We start from the raw sequence: 17,378 nt of genomic DNA, 5'->3' as shown, positions 1-17,378 counted from the left end.
AGGATTTAAACCACGAAATTTAAATTATGCATATTGTGGATTCATCTTATCAACAATTACGTGCAGTGACATTCCGTTTTCCATTTTTATGTCTTTTTGAATCTTTTTTGTTAAGTTGGAACTCTAATGCAAAAGCTACAAACTCAGAATGACCTCGTATCACTCCGTGACCTGTCAAGATTCGTAATGTTTTCAAGCATAATTTCAGGAATTTTAAATGAAATTGTCAATTATTTTTGACTCAATTATCTTTTATAAATAAAAGCAAATTTGGTCAATGCATATAAATCCAGATCATGAGTTATGGACTGTGCGAAAGCCAATTGCGGTTTTTCCAAATAATTCCAGGCAAATACCAGAATGATTTGTACAAGCAAGAACAGATTCTGTCCACTACCAACAACTCCAGTATAATATTTTTATATCTAAAAGAAATTACTCAAAAAAAGTTTTGAAACAGCTTCACAATTTACACAGTTCTTCTTTCTCAATATTCTTCTGTCTACAGGGGACAGTTACATACAACCATTTGTGTAATGGGAGTAAAAGTAAACCTCTACTGTAAATAAAGTTTGGTAGAGTGGGTTGTGTTTCCAACTTTGATGGAAATTTGGCTTGTAAATACATTAGAAACCTGCAAGCACCTGGCCCATTCATGTGGCCTGCACACACAAGCATTGTGTTTATGAGAGCATGAATGCACTTTGCAAACATTGGTGGAAGTTGCCGAAGATGTCTGATGCTGGCTTGCCTATTAACGGAAATGAGTAAGCTCATGCTAATGGCTACGAGGATGTAACGTGCTTGTGCACACAGCCAAATTGACACACCACGTACTCACTTGTATAAAGGCTGTGAATATGCAATGTGCTTCCCTTACAATGAATAACAAAAATATTTTTTTAAATATTATTTGTTTACACAAATATAAAAAATTGTCATTTTGTGAATAAAAAGCAGTATGAATAATATATAAATATGAAATCCAATGACATTTACTGCTTCAGTTCTTTGTCATTTATTAAACAAAGTATGTTCTGTTGCTCTTAAATTAACTTTCACAACAAGTATTTTTTCAAACACCTCATCAGGAAGTTATTTAATTTTTGAAAATGTGCCACTGTGAAACATTAATAAAACATATTCCATATTTTTAAAGAGAAGATTGATGTATTATATCTCCTGAAATCATCTGTTTCACTATAACATTACAAGACTTTCAAATAACAATCTTCTTTGTCAAAAATTGAGGAATCATCAAGTCCACTGTAGTGCAAATAACTTTATTATGATTTCACTTTAACTTCAACTTCTAGATTACATTAAAAAAAAAAATTCTTTTTATAATTTCATTGACATTTCTTTGGGTATTGTATGTCTACATTCAAATTGTGTGTAAGATGTTGCTGCAATAATTGCATTATTGTAGAAAGGCGAGAAAGATCTTCCAATCATCTCAACACTTTCACGATAATAAAGTTGTCAGTGTGCTGCAATATAATGAACTTTTTTTTTTTGTGCTCAGTGGCTTTCCAAAACTTTTCAATTTCAAAACTCTATGTAATTGGATTGATGCACGTCTATAAGAAAAACTAATCCATCAGAACTAATGGAGAGCTTACTCAGAATTAGCCCTAAACATTTTCGGGTAACTTTGGACACCCAGCAGCCAAGAAATGTTTCACTAGACTTTAGATTTAAAGCGTGGTGATGTTAGTCATTAGAAACCACTGAGTTCTTACTTTGTTCACTCAAGTGCCGAGTCAGTTAAATTGGGTCATTTCAGAAATGTAATTGCTAAGGCTGTCCACCAGAGGAGTATTTATATGTTGCATTCATTGCACTGTAAGACGTGTACAACTGTGCTCAACCCATAGGTTGGTCTGAACACCGGATTTGCTTTAATAGGCACCATGGTGTGCCCTTGATTTCCTCCCACCTCTGAACCCACTAGTGCAGTCAGTTAAGAGCAGGGCATACAGTTCAACATGCACTTCAAAATGTGGTGCAACTTGACTTGGTACTTTACTTACTGTTACAGATGAGAGAACGAATAAGTTGCACAAAAAAAGACTAAAGGACCAACAGGGAATGGAACCATTTCAACTTCCTACTATGGAACTTAACCTACTGGGCCACTGAGGCACACTTGTGAACAAACCATTAACAAGTTATTTATAAGGTATACACACACACACACACACACACACACACACACACACACACACACACACACACATATCCATCCGCACATATACCATATGGGTGTGTGTGTGTGTGTGTGTGTGTGTGTGTGTGTGTGTGTGTGTGTGTGTGTGTGCGCGCGCGCGCGCGCGAGTTTATAACTGTCCTTTTTTCCCCCTACGGTAAGTCTTTCCGCTCCCGGGACTGAAATGACTCCTTACTCTCTCCCTTAAAACCCACATCCTTTCGTCTTTCCCTCTCCTTCCCTCTTTTCTGATGAAGCAACCGTGGGTTGCGAAAGCTTGAATTTTGTGTGTCTGTGTCTTTGTTTTTAGATATATTTTTCCCAAGTGGAATGTTTCCCTCTATACACACACACACACACACACACACACACACCATCTTCACAGGTACACTTGATAATGGTAAAACGCCGAAACGAGGTTGTTGTGTATCTTGCATCACTACAAGTACTAAATAAATAAACAGAGTAGCAAAAAAAAAAAAAAAAAAAAAAAAAAAAAAAAAAAAAAAAATGTTGTTCTTTGACCTCGTGCACACTGGGCACATCGGTGAGGAAAATGGGAGCGCTGAGTGCTTTGTTGACCCACATGGTATACAATGGTCTCCACATGATCAATCTGGCCTCTAGATAACCATTATGCATTACAGTACAAACCCCCTCCCCACAACTATAGTGTATGAAGATGGCAGGCAAGGGAACACCTGGAATGGAACTTAGATACATGTTGTCAGGTTCTCTGCACTGACGAATACACAATTTGTCTGATACCTGTGCACAGAATATGGAGGTGGTCAGGAGGCGATGCATGTCTCAGACCCATAGAAGCAGCAGGGATTATGTTTTGGCCTGTATCATGTATAGATGTCTGACACCTCTCACTGCTATCGAAGGTAATTTGAAGGCTAGTCAGTTGCGGGACAGGATCCTCTAATCTATTGTCCGACCCTAAAGTCAACATTTCAGTGATGGTTTCATCTTTTAAGGTGACAACGCACAACCACAGCATGCCCATCCGCTTAACATTTTATCCCAGGCTGCAGGAATTAACTGAAAGGAATTGCTTACATCTACAGCTGCACATATATGATTAATCTGCAATTCACACTTACATGTGTGGCACAGAGTTCACAGGCTCATTCTCACAATATTTCTCGACCATTCCACTCTCAAATAGCAAGTTGGAGAAATTAATATCTTTCCGTGCAGTCTCTGGTTTTTCTATTTTAAGTACAATGGTCATTTCTCCCATAGTAAATGGAAATCAACAAAATATTTTGGCATTCGAAAGAGAAAGTTGGTGACTGAAATTTCATGGAAATATCTCAACACAACAAAAAACGCTTTGTTTTAATGGCTGCCACCGTAACACAGTTACCACATCCATGACACTCAATGCTCTCTGTCACTCCAGTGAGGTTAAGGATCCAATAACGTATAAAAACACTCCAGAAGGGGCAGAACAAATGTAGTTTAGGCAGTCTCATTAGTAGATTTGTTGGATCTTCGAAGTGCTTCTGCTAGTAAAATGAAGCCTTTTGTCCAAAAGACCTACAATATTTTCTATGAGATGTTTTCAATTTAAGTTGTCCATAATTGTAATACCAAGGTATGTAGTTGAACCGACAACCATAAAACTTCGTGTGGTTTAATGTATAGCCGAAATTTAATGGATTTATTTAGTACTCTTATGGCAGACGTCACACTTTTTATTTTTAGTAGCAGTTTACTTTGATCTTCTGATGATGTAATTTGCAAACAATCTTGGAGGCCAGCTCAGACTCTTCTGAATCATTTATACAGGGTGTTACAAAAAGGTACGGCCAAACTTTCAGGAAACATTCCTCACACACAAAGAAAGAAAATATGTTATGTGGACATGTGTCCGGAAACGCTTACTTTCCACGTTAGAGCTGATTTTATTACTTCTCTTCAAATCACATTAATCACGGAATGGAAACACACAGCAACAGAACGTACCAGCGGGACTTCAAACACTTTGTTACAGGAAATGTTCAAAATGTCCTCCGTTAGCGAGGATACATGCATCCACCCTCCGTCGCACGGAATCCCTGATGCGATGATGCAGCCCTGGAGAATGGCATATTGTATCACAGCCATCCACAATATGAGCACGAGGAGTCTCTACATTTGGTACCGGGGTTGTGTAGACAAGAGCTTTCAAATGCCCCCATAAATGAAAGTCAACAGGGTTGAGGTCAGGAGACTGTGGAGACCATGGAATTTGTCCACCTCTACCAATCCATCGGTCACCGAATCTGATGTTGAGAAGCGTAAGAACACTTCAACTGAAATGTGCAGGAGCTCCATCGTGCATGAACCACATGTTGTGTCGTACTCGTAAAGGCACATGTTCTAGCAGCACAGGTAGAGTACCCTGTATGAAATCATGATAACGTGCTCCATTGAGTGTAGGTGGAAGAACATGGGGCCCAATCAAGACATCACCAACAATGCCTGCCCAAACGTTCACAGAAAATCTGTGTTGATCACGTGATTGCACAATTGCGTGCGGATTCTCGTCAGCCCACACATGTTGATTGTGAAAATTTACAATTTGATCACGTTGGAATGAAGCCTCATCCGTAAAGAGAACATTTGCACTGAAATGAGGATTGACACATTGTTGGATGAACCATTTGCAGAAGTGTACCCGTGGAGGCCAATCAGTTGCTGATAGTGCGTGCACACGCTGTACGTGGCACGGAAACAACTGGTTCTCCCGTAGCACTCTCCGTACAGTGACGTGGTCAACTTTACCTTGTACAGCAGCAACTTCACTGATGCTGACATTAGGGTTATCGTCAACTGCACGAAGAATTGCCTCGTCCATTGCAGGTGTCCTCGTCGTTCTAGGTCTTCCCCAGTCGCGAGTCATAGGCTGGAATGTTCCGTGCTCCCTAAGACGCCGATCAATTACTTCAAACGTCTTCCTGTCGGGACACCTTCGTTCTGGAAATCTGTCTCGATACAAACGTACCGCGCCACGGCTATTGCCCCATGCTAATCCAAACATCAAATGGGCATCTGCCAACTCCACATTTGTAAACATTGCACTGACTGCAAAACCACGTTCGTGATGAACACTAATCTGTTGATGCTACATACTGATGTGCTTGATGCTAGTACTGTAGAGCAATGAGTCGGATGTCAACACAAGCACCGAAGTCAACATTACCTTCCTTCAATTGGGCCAACTGGCGGTGAATCGAGGAAGTACAGTACATACTGACGAAACTAAAATGAGCTCTAACATGGAAATTAAGCATTTACGGACACATGTCCACATAACGTCTTTCCTTTATTTGTTTGTGAGGAATGTTTCCTGAAAGTTTGGCCGTACCTTTTTGTAACACCCTGTATAGATGAACAACAGCAGAGTGCCCACAACATTTCATTGTGGAACCCCAGGTATTACTTTGGTCTCACTAAATGACATCCTGTTAGTTACTATAAACAGTTACCTTTCTTATAGGAAGTTACAAAACCAGTTACACAATGAAGCCAATGTTTAACACACATGCAATCTGATCAGGAGCTGCTTGCAAGTAACAGTGTCAAAAGCTTTCAGTGAATGTACAAAGATGGAATCCCTATGAATACCACTCATTATTTCATGTGAATAAAGAGCCAGTTGTGTTTCACAGGAACTTTAACTGTGTTTTAATTTGTGTTAGCCATCTTGTGCAGATTTGCATTTGTTATACTCCACATTTCATGTCGTTTCTGTGAGATATACTCAAACTGCAGTGTCCAACTTCATCTTCGGGTAAGATAACATGCATCACATAAAATTATTTCAAAAACTTAGGTACAAATATCTGATGTAAAATTTAAATGTGTTTCCTGTGCTGATTTTATCAAAACTCATTTGAGTGTCATGATATGCTGTATAGTACTAAATTGCTGATTGTAAACATAACCTGTGGTTTTCATGAACAGAAAATAAGGGGCATTCAAAAAGAAACGAATCGCAGGCATAATTACAGAAACCAGTACCTGTAGGTTAGAAGTATTGACCCTGGCTGTTGAGACACTTGTCCCACTGTGGCACAAGGCGGTGAAGGCTGTCTCATAAAATTCCTGGGGCTGCGATATTAACCAGTTCCGCACATACAGCTGGACGTCGTCATCTAAGGTGAATCGGAAAGGTTATGCTGGTGTTCTTCTTTGACCAAGATGGCCCCCTTTTGATTCACTTCCTGCAGCACGGGATAACAGTGAATGCCAAGCGTTACTCGCAAACCTTGACCACCCTTCGTCAAGCGATCAAAGCAAAGCCTCATACAACCAACACAGTCATGGAACTCCTGCAGAAATTGAAATGGGAAGTTCTCAGACACCCTCATACAATCCGGACCTCTCTCCCTGGTCCCATTAAAAAGGCTCTGAGGGGCAAACTAATCACCTCGGACAACGACGTTCAGCTGTACAAGTGGAACTGGTTAACATCGCAGCCCCAGGAATTTTATGAGACAGCCATTCACTGCCTTGTGTCACAGTGGGACAAGTGTCTCAACAGCCAGGGTCAATACTTCTAACCTACAGGTACTGGTTCCTGTAATTATGCCTCCGGCTCATTTATTTTTGAATGTCCTTTATATATTACATGGCATTTCTTCAACTGTGAACTTAATCTGTGCTTCTCAGAAACTCAATCACGGTATTCTTGTTCACAACCAACAGTTCCACAATTTCACTATTTATTTACATTATTTACATGGGGGTGGGGGGGGCGGTGAGTGGGGGGGTGAGGGGGGGGGTGAGGGGGGGGGCAGCTGGACGAGGAGGAATATTTTCAGAAGTTTCAGATGCTTGCAAAGACTTTCATACATTACAAGTGTTTATCATAACATATTTTGTAGTAAATTGGTGTTTGTGATATAAAATTACTGTAAATAAATATCATATCACATTAGTTTTCTCTTTTAATAGGAGTGCCTATGTCTGCTTTTATCATAAATTAACACCACAGTAAGATTTTCTTACCGTAACCTACAAAATGTTTCACAGAAACAGCAAAATTTGTACTGGTACCAAATTTTCTGTTGTCGTAATAGATACCTTGTTTATGGCTGTAAATCACTTTAGTTCTAAAAGGCTACTGGTAATATTTGTAGCATACCAGATTCATAAACTAAAGAAGAATCAGCAAGCTTACTATAAAGCTTTTTGATTGCTATTTGTTTACTATTTTTAATGCATTGTACCAGACATAAATTATTTGTTTACTGTTCTGTAAAAGATTGGATCAGGAATAATGCAGTCACACTGTAATTGCTGTTCTTGGGCAGGGATGAGTTCATTGGTATTTTTAAGCAGCTGGAAATTGCCCTGACTACAAACGATTGTGTCCAGAGGGCTGCCAAGAGTTGTGTACCAGATATACCAAAGGTATCTTGAGTACTACCCTATACCACAGATTGTCTCTCTCCTGCAGGAAATACAGGACCCATATAACTACTTCATCACTTTACTGTGAGTGGCGTGTCAATGGTAAGTCAAGATGTCCTGTACAGGGGAGACAGGGATCAGGGAGGACTCAGGATACTACAGCCATCCACCTAACCAACAAGTGCTGTCTTTCACTTAACCTGAAAATGAACCAGTGAGACTGACTTCGCCTGTTGGGAAACCAGCTATGTCTCTTGTCAAGGGGAAGTGACTGCAAAGGGGTAGGGGGCTATTAATTGTCGCAGTTCAAACGTATGGTGAATAATGGTATCCCAAAAGGAGATGGCAGCAAGGGATGGGAAGGAACACCAGATGCCCTCAGTGTGTATGCCTGGATGCCTCACTCAGCCTATTGAGGAGACTCTCCATGGTATACAGTCTCTGTAAAGAAAATTCTAATGACAGAGACTACTGAATAATAGGTATAAAACAAAGCACAGAGCTACAGGTAGAAAGATGCTGAATGAAATACATATTGATGTCAAGATAGCAATACAAGAAGCCAGCAGTGACTACTGTAGCAGAATACTATCAATAGATCTTTCAAAAAATTCAAAGAAATTCTCACTGTATGAAAAGGCTGCTAGTGGCATCAAAGCTAATGACCAGTCACTCATGGACAAGACAGGACCTGAAACTGGGACTAGCAAAGCAAATGCAGAAATGCTCAACTCCATTTTGTAATGGTACTTTACAAAGGAAAACCAAGGAGTATTTCCTCAATTTAATCCTCATACCACTGAAGAGATGAGTGAAGTCAGTGCTATTGAGGAACAGCTGAAATCATTAAAACTGAACAAAACTCACCGACTGCTGAAACAACTATCAGATTCAAAATTGTTGAGGCTTTCGTGGCCACTTGTTGACAAACTGCCTATTGGCTTCTGTCTCGGGTTCTTCGGCCGACGTTCATCTAATGATTTTTCTGACGTTTCGCCAGCACAAGTGGCTGGCATTGTCAAAGCTTCACCCTCCATTGCCGGTGGTGAACTGGAGCCGAGCTCGCGGGCGCAGACTATATGTACCTGGCGCGCCAACGTCCGAGGGCTTCTCCGCGGTCATTTCCGGTGCGGTTCTCCTCTTGCTACCTGCGACGGTCGTTCGCTGCAGTACGGGAAGCCAGGATCCGTTGACCTTTAGGCTTTCCTCTTTCTTGTTCAAACTGTTCGCGTGTTTTTGTATTTCTACAGCTTCTCTGAACAAGCGCGTGTGATAGTGGTTCTCTACAGCCAGAACTTCCGTGTCGGCGAATTTTATTACGTGGTCGGTCTCATTCAGTGCGTGTTCTGCCACGGCCGATTTCTCCACCTGCCCCAACCTGCAATGTCGCTTATGCTCCTTGATCCTGGTGTTAATGGATCGTCCAGTCATCCCGACATAAACTTTTCCGCATGTGCATGGTATGCGGTATATTCCCGACATTGAAAGTGGGTCTCTTTTCTCCTTCGCCGATCTAAGACACTCTTTGATCTTCCTTGTCGGTTTGAAGATCGTCTTTACGCCATGTTTGCGCAATATACGGCCGATTCTGTCCGTCACTCTGGGAATGTATGGCAGAAAGGCCGTACCCGACATTTCTTTTTCTGGTTCCTTACTTCGCCGAGTGTTTGGCTCAGTTGCACTTCTAATATAATTTGTGGAGTACCCATTGCTACTCAGGACTGTTTCCAGGTGTTGCATTTCTCGTTTGAGGTGTTGCGGCTCACATATTCGTCCTGCAACTTCTTCATGGAACAATTCGAAACACAGGCACTGGACTCGGCCACTTGCAAACCTAAGGTGTGGTACAGGTACGTCGATGATACTTTCGTGGTGTGGAGCCATGGTGAAGAACAGCTCGGTGACTTCCTAAGACACTTGAACAGCCTCCATGCCAACATAACATTTACCATGGAAGTAGAAAAGGACAAGAAACTGCCATTTCTAGATGTGCTGGTCACAAGGGACGGCGAAAACCTGGGACACAGCGTGTATCGAAAACCGACTCACACGGACCGATACCTGCACAAACTGTCAAACCACCACCCGAGCCAGAAAAGGGGCATGATTAGTACGCTCGTAACGAGAGCAGGACGAATATGTGAGCCGCAACACCTCAAACGAGAAATGCAACACCTGGAAACAGTCCTGAGGAGCAATGGGTACTCCACAAATTATATTAGAAGTGTAACTGAGCCAAACACTCGGCGAAGTAAGGAACCAGAAAAAGAAATGTCGGGTACGGCCTTTCTGCCATACATTCCCAGAGTGACGGACAGAATCGGCCGTATATTGCGCAAACATGGTGTAAAGACGATCTTCAAACCGACAAGGAAGATCAAAGAGTGTCTTAGATCGGCGAAGGAGAAAAGAGACCCACTTTCAATGTCGGGAATATACCGCATACCATGCACATGTGGAAAAGTTTATGTCGGGATGACTGGACGATCCATTAACACCAGGATCAAGGAGCATAAGCGACATTGCAGGTTGGGGCAGGTGGAGAAATCGGCCGTGGCAGAACACGCACTGAATGAGACCGACCACGTAATAAAGTTCGCCGACACGGAAGTTCTGGCTGTAGAGAACCACTATCACACGCGCTTGTTCAGAGAAGCTGTAGAAATACAAAAACACGCGAACAGTTTGAACAAGAAAGAGGAAAGCCTTAAGGTCAACGGATCCTGGCTTCCCGTACTGCAGCGAACGACCGTCGCAGGTAGCAAGAGGAGAACCGCACCGGAAATGACCGCGGAGAAGCCCTCGGACGTTGGCGCGCCAGGTACATATAGTCTGCGCCCGCGAGCTCGGCTCCAGTTCACCACCGGCAATGGAGGGTGAAGCTTTGACAATGCCAGCCACTCGTGCTGGCGAAACGTCAGAAAAATCATTAGATGAACGTCGGCCGAAGAACCCGAGACAGAAGCCAATAGGCAGTTTGTCAACTATCAGATTCTATACACAATATGCAGGTGAGTTAGCCCCTCTGATAACTATAAGCTAGTGTATATCCTTCAACCAAAAAACTGTGCCCAGTGATTGAAAGAAAATCATTCATGCACATCACATCCCTCTACAAGAAGGGTAGCAGAACAAATCCACAAAACTACTGTCCAATATCCTCGACATCCATCTGTTGTAGAATCTTAAAACATTTTCTGAGCTCAAACATATGGAGGTATCTCTAACAGGATGACCTCCCACCATGCCAACCAGCATGGATTTCAAAAACAAAGATCATGTGGAGCCAAATTGGTCATGCATAGATGGCAGTAACCGCACCCACATAGTTCTGAGAACTGAGACTGGGTTCTGCCTGAAGCAACTAGAAATTGCTGACTCTGCAATTCCAGCACGAATGAGAATATTCCGGTAATTGTCATTGTGTTATATACATAGTGGGACAGCAAGTGGGCTCAAGAGTGTTGTGTTGACACCTGCATTGAGTTAGCAAGTGAATTCGTACTAGCTCTTTGTTACACTACTAAAAGAGTGTACTCCTGGATTTTACCTCGCAAAAGGTGTCCAGTGCCCAATTTACTGCTCTGGCTCAGGAATTCAAACAAGATTTCATAGACATTGATGGAACTGCAAGTCAATGTACTATATGCAATTCAGAAATTTTGTCAGATGAAAAACACCAGTGAGATTGCATCAAATAATGAATTTCCAACTCTAAGCAAAAATGAACAAGGTTGTTCAGGCAAACAAATTGCGGCAACCTCATTATGAAATGTGATGTTTCATCAAATTTCTTCAAAAAGCCAAAATTTTAAGACGTTAAACATCGACTCGGGTGCACCTCCCACACAAGCAGAAATTCTGCTCAATAAGGTGAACCATCCTGCCTTCAAGGGATTTCTTGAAAAATATACAAAGATGCCAATGCCTAATGAGAGAAACTACATGGAGCCTGTTTACCAAGAAACCATACAAAGAATCAAGGAGAAAGTGTCTGATTGCGATGTGGGAATCATTGTGGATGAAACCCCATAGATTCAATGGAACAATATGTTTTGAACATTTTAGTTTTTCCCTTAGAAGAGGAGAAAGTTAGGCCTATGTTGTTAAAAATGTATGAACTGCAGGAAGCCAATCAATTATGGAGTTTGCCAAAAACTCTGGGCTACTGGTGTCGAGTTTGAAAAACTTGATCCTGTGGTTACAGACCAGGCTCCCCCAATACACGGTTTCAGCTGGTAACTGAGTGAAACATTTATTTCCTCAGTTGAAGGATGCAACATGCTTGGGTCATGCCCTTCACAGGGTTTGTGAACCCATAATGAATGAATATGACATCACAAATCAATTCATCTCTGCCCTGAAGGAGATTCTACTGAAAGCTCTAAATTGTGTTGTTGCCTAGAGAGAAACCATTGGCCTGTCCCTTCCAGACTTCCCAGTCATTACTCATAGGGGATTTTGTATTGCGTGTGCAGCTATCTTGTGTGAAAATTTTGAAAAAATGAGAGAGTTTGTGCTTTCATTGATCCAACCAACACAGGTGCAATTTTCAAGGCACAGCAACTTCTGTTACCAGAGAAAATACATAATTTGCAGATAGAACTATATTGTGTTCATAGTTACAAGTAGCTGACTGCAGCTATTAAACGATTGGAACAACAAGGTCTGGAAAAGGAAAAACAATGGTGTATTTTTACTTCCATGAGGGAGCAGTTAGATGGCTTGCCAAAGACAAACTTGAGTCTGGTTTTCAGAAGAATCCAGACAGAAAGGAATTTGCCACATCTGCAGAATTATCATTCCAAGTGAATACAAGATTTGCCCTAGTGATTTCTGTAGATGTCAAAAGAAGCTTTAGCATCTACAAAGACATTCTATCTCCTAATAGAAACAGACCTACTTTTAAAAATGTGGAGATGCTTAATGTCTTGAAGTACAACATGTTTTTTCCTTCTTTTGATAAGTGATAATTTGATGTAACTGTTTGTAATTCAATAAACAACTCTAGAGGAAAGAGAAATCGTTAAGTTAGTTGACTAAACCAGCACTTTTTTAACCTTACTTGAGCACCTTTTCCGTTCTTTTTTTCATGTGAAATTTGCACCCAAGAATCCTGACCCTTGTTATTACCAAATGCTTCCAAGCAGTAGCAACTTATTGTTATTCTTTCCTTGGCTGCTCAACGATAAACACCCATAGACATCCAATGGAGAATGAAAAATGTGTATGGGGCAATGTGTCTCTCAAAACCCACTGGTGTGAAAGCTGCACTAAGTTCCAAAGTTAAAATTATAAATACCATTTCAAACACTTTTGAATTTTTTTATGCTTTTAACTGTTATCTTACTTTATGTATTGTGTCCTTTTATCATGTGTCAAGTGAGCTGATCTACAGCTTCTACATATATTAAATTTATTATCTGTTATTAAATAGACTAATTATTGCATATTTTAGAAATGTATAAATGGTATTCCACTTTACATCTTCACCAGTGCCATTAGCATCAACCATACCAAACTTCACTTAATCTACAACAATGCACTCCATGCTCTCATTCTTCCATGTACTGACCAAGAACCTACATGTCGTTGCTATAATTTTTAGGCAACTTTTTCAGTTTACTAGTATATTTACTCATTTTATATATCTACTGATACGTTTTTGCTTATATTTTCTCTGTTTTAGATCTGATGATGCCTGCAAAGCCAAAATCAGTTATCAATTTTAACAAAGCAGGCTGAAATAAGACATCATGTTGTTGTTATTATTGTTATTGTTATTATTATTATTATTATTATTATTATTACTACCAGGGCTATTATTGTTATTCACTAATGTTGTGACATGCTCCATGATTTTGTGACAATTTAATGGTGGAAAATGTATAAAGAATAAAATAATATAACGATAATACTAAAAAAAAATAAACAAATAAAACTATTGAACCAGCCCACGAAACCTTCAGCTGTTCACTATGACATTTGCTGTACAATTGTACCACAACTCAGCCAAAAATAACAATTTTCACTGTATGAACACTTATTCTTACAGCCGTATTCTTTATTGATGCATTAATTTTATACGGCTATCAATCTCATGGATTTATGAATCCGCCTTCAGATACCTGGTAGAGACGCTTGTTGTAATCGACTTTGAACAAAAAAAATATTTACCCTACATGCAAACATTCATTGGCTTCCACTCCATAAAGCTCTATCAACAAGTCTACTAAAACATCATTAGCCTGATCTGTTCCCTCAGCAGATAAAAGGACACAAACGCTATCTCATTTGGGTGGGCCCAGTGTGAATGAGCTTACTTATCTACAGTTTTTGTAGGCTTGTTAGTAAAGAACTGTCGGTTTGGAGCTCATGAATTTTTACCACAAATTTCTGGGAAGCTGAGTAAATATATTTGCAGAAGTTGATTTCACCAAGTTTTATGTAGCATATGCCTCAAAATGGAGTCTTTCTAAAAGTTTCCAACTGCTGCCACTAGGGAAATTTATTTTTATTTTGCCCTATGCAGTCTTCTCCTATAACTTGCATAAAACTACGCACTGTAAACAAGGTTTTTATTTTAGTATTCTACAGTGTAACAAGTACACACCATGAAGTCGGCTGCTGCTGGGGATTTCACTGCATAAACAGTTATCCTCACATATGTATCCTTATTGTTCTGTTCATTTCTCAGTGATATCAGTAATCATTTGTTTGTCTGTACACGTACATCACACCTATTAGTTTCCGACCCAATTGTTTGTTTTGTCTTGGGGTGTATGTACAGCTGGTGAACCAATTCACTTCCTGTATGTAGGAACAGATTATTAGTGACACCTGAACTGTGGCATCATATGGAATAAGACGACTCGACATCAAACAATGAATTCAAGAGTCTCTTTGAACAGCCATCATCAGAGGTTACATGCATGTCAATAATCATGCAACTGCAGTTCTTAGGAGGGCATTACAGTCAATTTCATACCCAGTTCTAAACATGCACCTGTCACAGATGGTATCAGCACAGTAGAACAAGTAGCTGTGTGACATCCACCTGAAGTAGTATGTAATGAAATCTGCTTTTCTCTTATGTGAAAGAAACCTATGAAACTAAATATTTGCAAGATAAAGGGAGCTGCCATCTGCGAACAAAGAGGATATCCAGATATCAAGGTCCTACTTTTCAACAAAGTCAATCCGATGCTGGCCCTATCCCAAAAGGATTACATTTCACCTAGATGACAGTATGTACTGGAAGATCAACTCAGATCCCTCCAAGAAACTGTAGAAGACTATGGCACTTTTTAAAGATTTTAGACACTTGCCTTAAAAAAAAAAAAATAAAAAAAAAAAATAAAAAAAGGTTGATAAGCTAAAACCAGAGTACTGATTTCACTGAGATTTTATGGGCTTCCCAAGGTTCTTTACGGGCTCCCCAACTTCATAACCCATTTTCAGCCCATTTTTAGAGACACTGGAGTGCCAACATAATTACTCATTAAGTATCTGAAGAACATGCTTAGTCCTTGCGTTTGAAAAATCATGTTCGCAGCTCCACAGATTTTGTGCACTGCATGAAGAACTTTAGGCTAAAGAATTCTGACATTACTGTTAGTTGCAGGGTCATCTATCTTCATACCAAAGTTGCTTTACAGGAATCTTTGGAACTTACTGTTCAAAAATTTGACTTGGAGGTCTCTAACCCCCACAGGTGTCTTGACTTACCTTCTTTTCGATGATATTTACTATGAGAAGCAAGAAAAAGTGGCCATAGGCAGTCAACTTTCACTAGTTGCCTTCAATATGTACAAGAAGCACTTTGCGGAAGAAGCCCTGGAATAATTTCAGTGGAAACAAACTCGGTTTTTCCACTTTGTTCATGACAGATTCATAATACAGTCACATGGACAACAAAGATTGATTAAATTCCTTATACAACCTAACTCCATACATATTATAAGCAATTACAGCATCGAAGTCTAAGTGGGTGAAGTGCTTTATTTTTTAGATGTCCTGGTAAAGAGGACAGACAGCATGTACCACAAGAAGATACACACTGACTTGTACTTGCACACATTCAGCTGTCATCAGCTGGTGGGTTGGAAGAAAAAAAAAATAACCTAACAACAACAACAACAGGTACATGTGGCTTATAACTCTAGTATATGGATAGTTTCACCCAAGAACTAAAACACTGAGGACGGTTTTTCTTAAGAATGGCTACATAAAGTGGCAGAATCAGAGAGCCTTCATCCAGTACTGACAATGCAACTGGCAAAAAGGGAAGAGGATCTTGAGAAAAATTACCTGCTGCATTTATTCCATACAGTGCTACATTATCTGGGAATCAAGGGCAAAATTCTCAGGAAAAAACTGGTAAAGACTGTCGTCTTTCCAGCAGCTAGAACCTGATAGTGTCGAGAATGACCTTGCACTACTGAACTCTGGCGCCTATCCAATACCCACTCAACATAGCCTGACATACATAGGGCAGATAGCATTTATTGTTTGGACTGCTGCTGTGAACATCTGCACACTCAATTACTGGTCTAACAAGGCAGCAATCACAGAGCACTATCTACAGGAAAATTCTGCTATGGGTGTCACAATACTCCGACTATGCAGTTAAATAATCCATAACAGCATTACAGCAAGTAAAAGACCAACTGATCAACCCTGACAGCAGCTAAAACCTTAATAAGGTATGGGAACCCACACTGTTTTATTAAGAGAAAGCAGACATTCTGAAACCACAATGAACTGATGTTGGGAGACCACTAGCAGACACCTCTCCAGTGTGCATTTCCAGATGGAAACTGGGGATGGAGCAGAGTATCATAGGGGTAGGGGGAGGAGTGACATACTATGTGGAAGGAGAAAAGAGAAATACTATTTGAAGGGTTATGGCAGTCAGTTCAGAACATGCTATATAGATTAATGTAGTCACATCCTGAAATAGTGCATTCACTGGACATAGAGATATGGCTCCACACCTATGAATTATTTTGTGATCAATTATGCTGGGCGAAACTGCACAGTCAAACTTCATCAACAGATTTCAAAGGACTATCTTAGGTATCTCTTTTGCTGATTGTTCTCAAAATAACTAAATACACCTCTTTTTGCCTAGTACTGTACTGGTCTGGAAGCAATAGTGAACCTCTTTGGCACTGCCATGATTTTAGGTTGGTTGGTTGGTTTGGGGGATGAAAGGGACCAGACTGCTACGGTCATCGGTCCCTTTTTCCAAAGACAAAGAGCACCCACAGAGAATAAAAACGAGGAACAGAATACATCACAGACGATACAGAACAAGAGAAACTGAGACAAAGACAAGACAAAACGAACTAAAACCACACAGAGTGTGACGGTGGTTGGCCGACCATAGAAATAAAAAAAGGAAAAGCCAACCACTGAGAAACACATTAAAAAATCAGTTTAAAAACATAGGCCGAAGGCCAGAATCAACACAAAACAATAAAATAAAACAGAAACACTTAGATTAAATGATAAAAACCCCCTGCCCGAATAAAACGTAAAACTAAGTCAGCCATAGTGGAGTCGTCTGTTAAGAGGGCAGGGAGCGTATCAGGCAGCGCAAATGTCTGCCTGATCACAGCTAAAAGGGGGCAGGCCATCAAAATGTGGGCCACTGTCAAAGCAGCCACACATCGACATAGAGGAGGGTCCTCCCAGCGCAGTAAATAACCGTGTGTCAGCCGGGAGTGGCCAATGCGGAGCCGGCAAAGAACTA

At 40.5% G+C, this 17,378-nt stretch overlaps 1 protein-coding gene across 5 annotated transcripts in view; it reads right to left on the bottom strand.

The window, feature by feature from the left end:
- Nucleotides 1–17,378, bottom strand: part of LOC126253204 (inositol polyphosphate-5-phosphatase A) — a 373,218-nt gene that overhangs the window by 89,748 nt on the left and 266,092 nt on the right. The gene's annotated exons all lie outside the window — the stretch shown is intronic.

The sequence above is a fragment of the Schistocerca nitens genome, chromosome 4 (genome assembly GCF_023898315.1).
Source record: "Schistocerca nitens isolate TAMUIC-IGC-003100 chromosome 4, iqSchNite1.1, whole genome shotgun sequence".
In the NCBI taxonomy this organism is placed as follows: Eukaryota; Metazoa; Arthropoda; class Insecta; order Orthoptera; family Acrididae; genus Schistocerca; species Schistocerca nitens.
The sequence above is the reverse complement of the archived record's forward strand: the minus strand, read 5'-3'. Positions and strand labels throughout refer to the sequence as shown.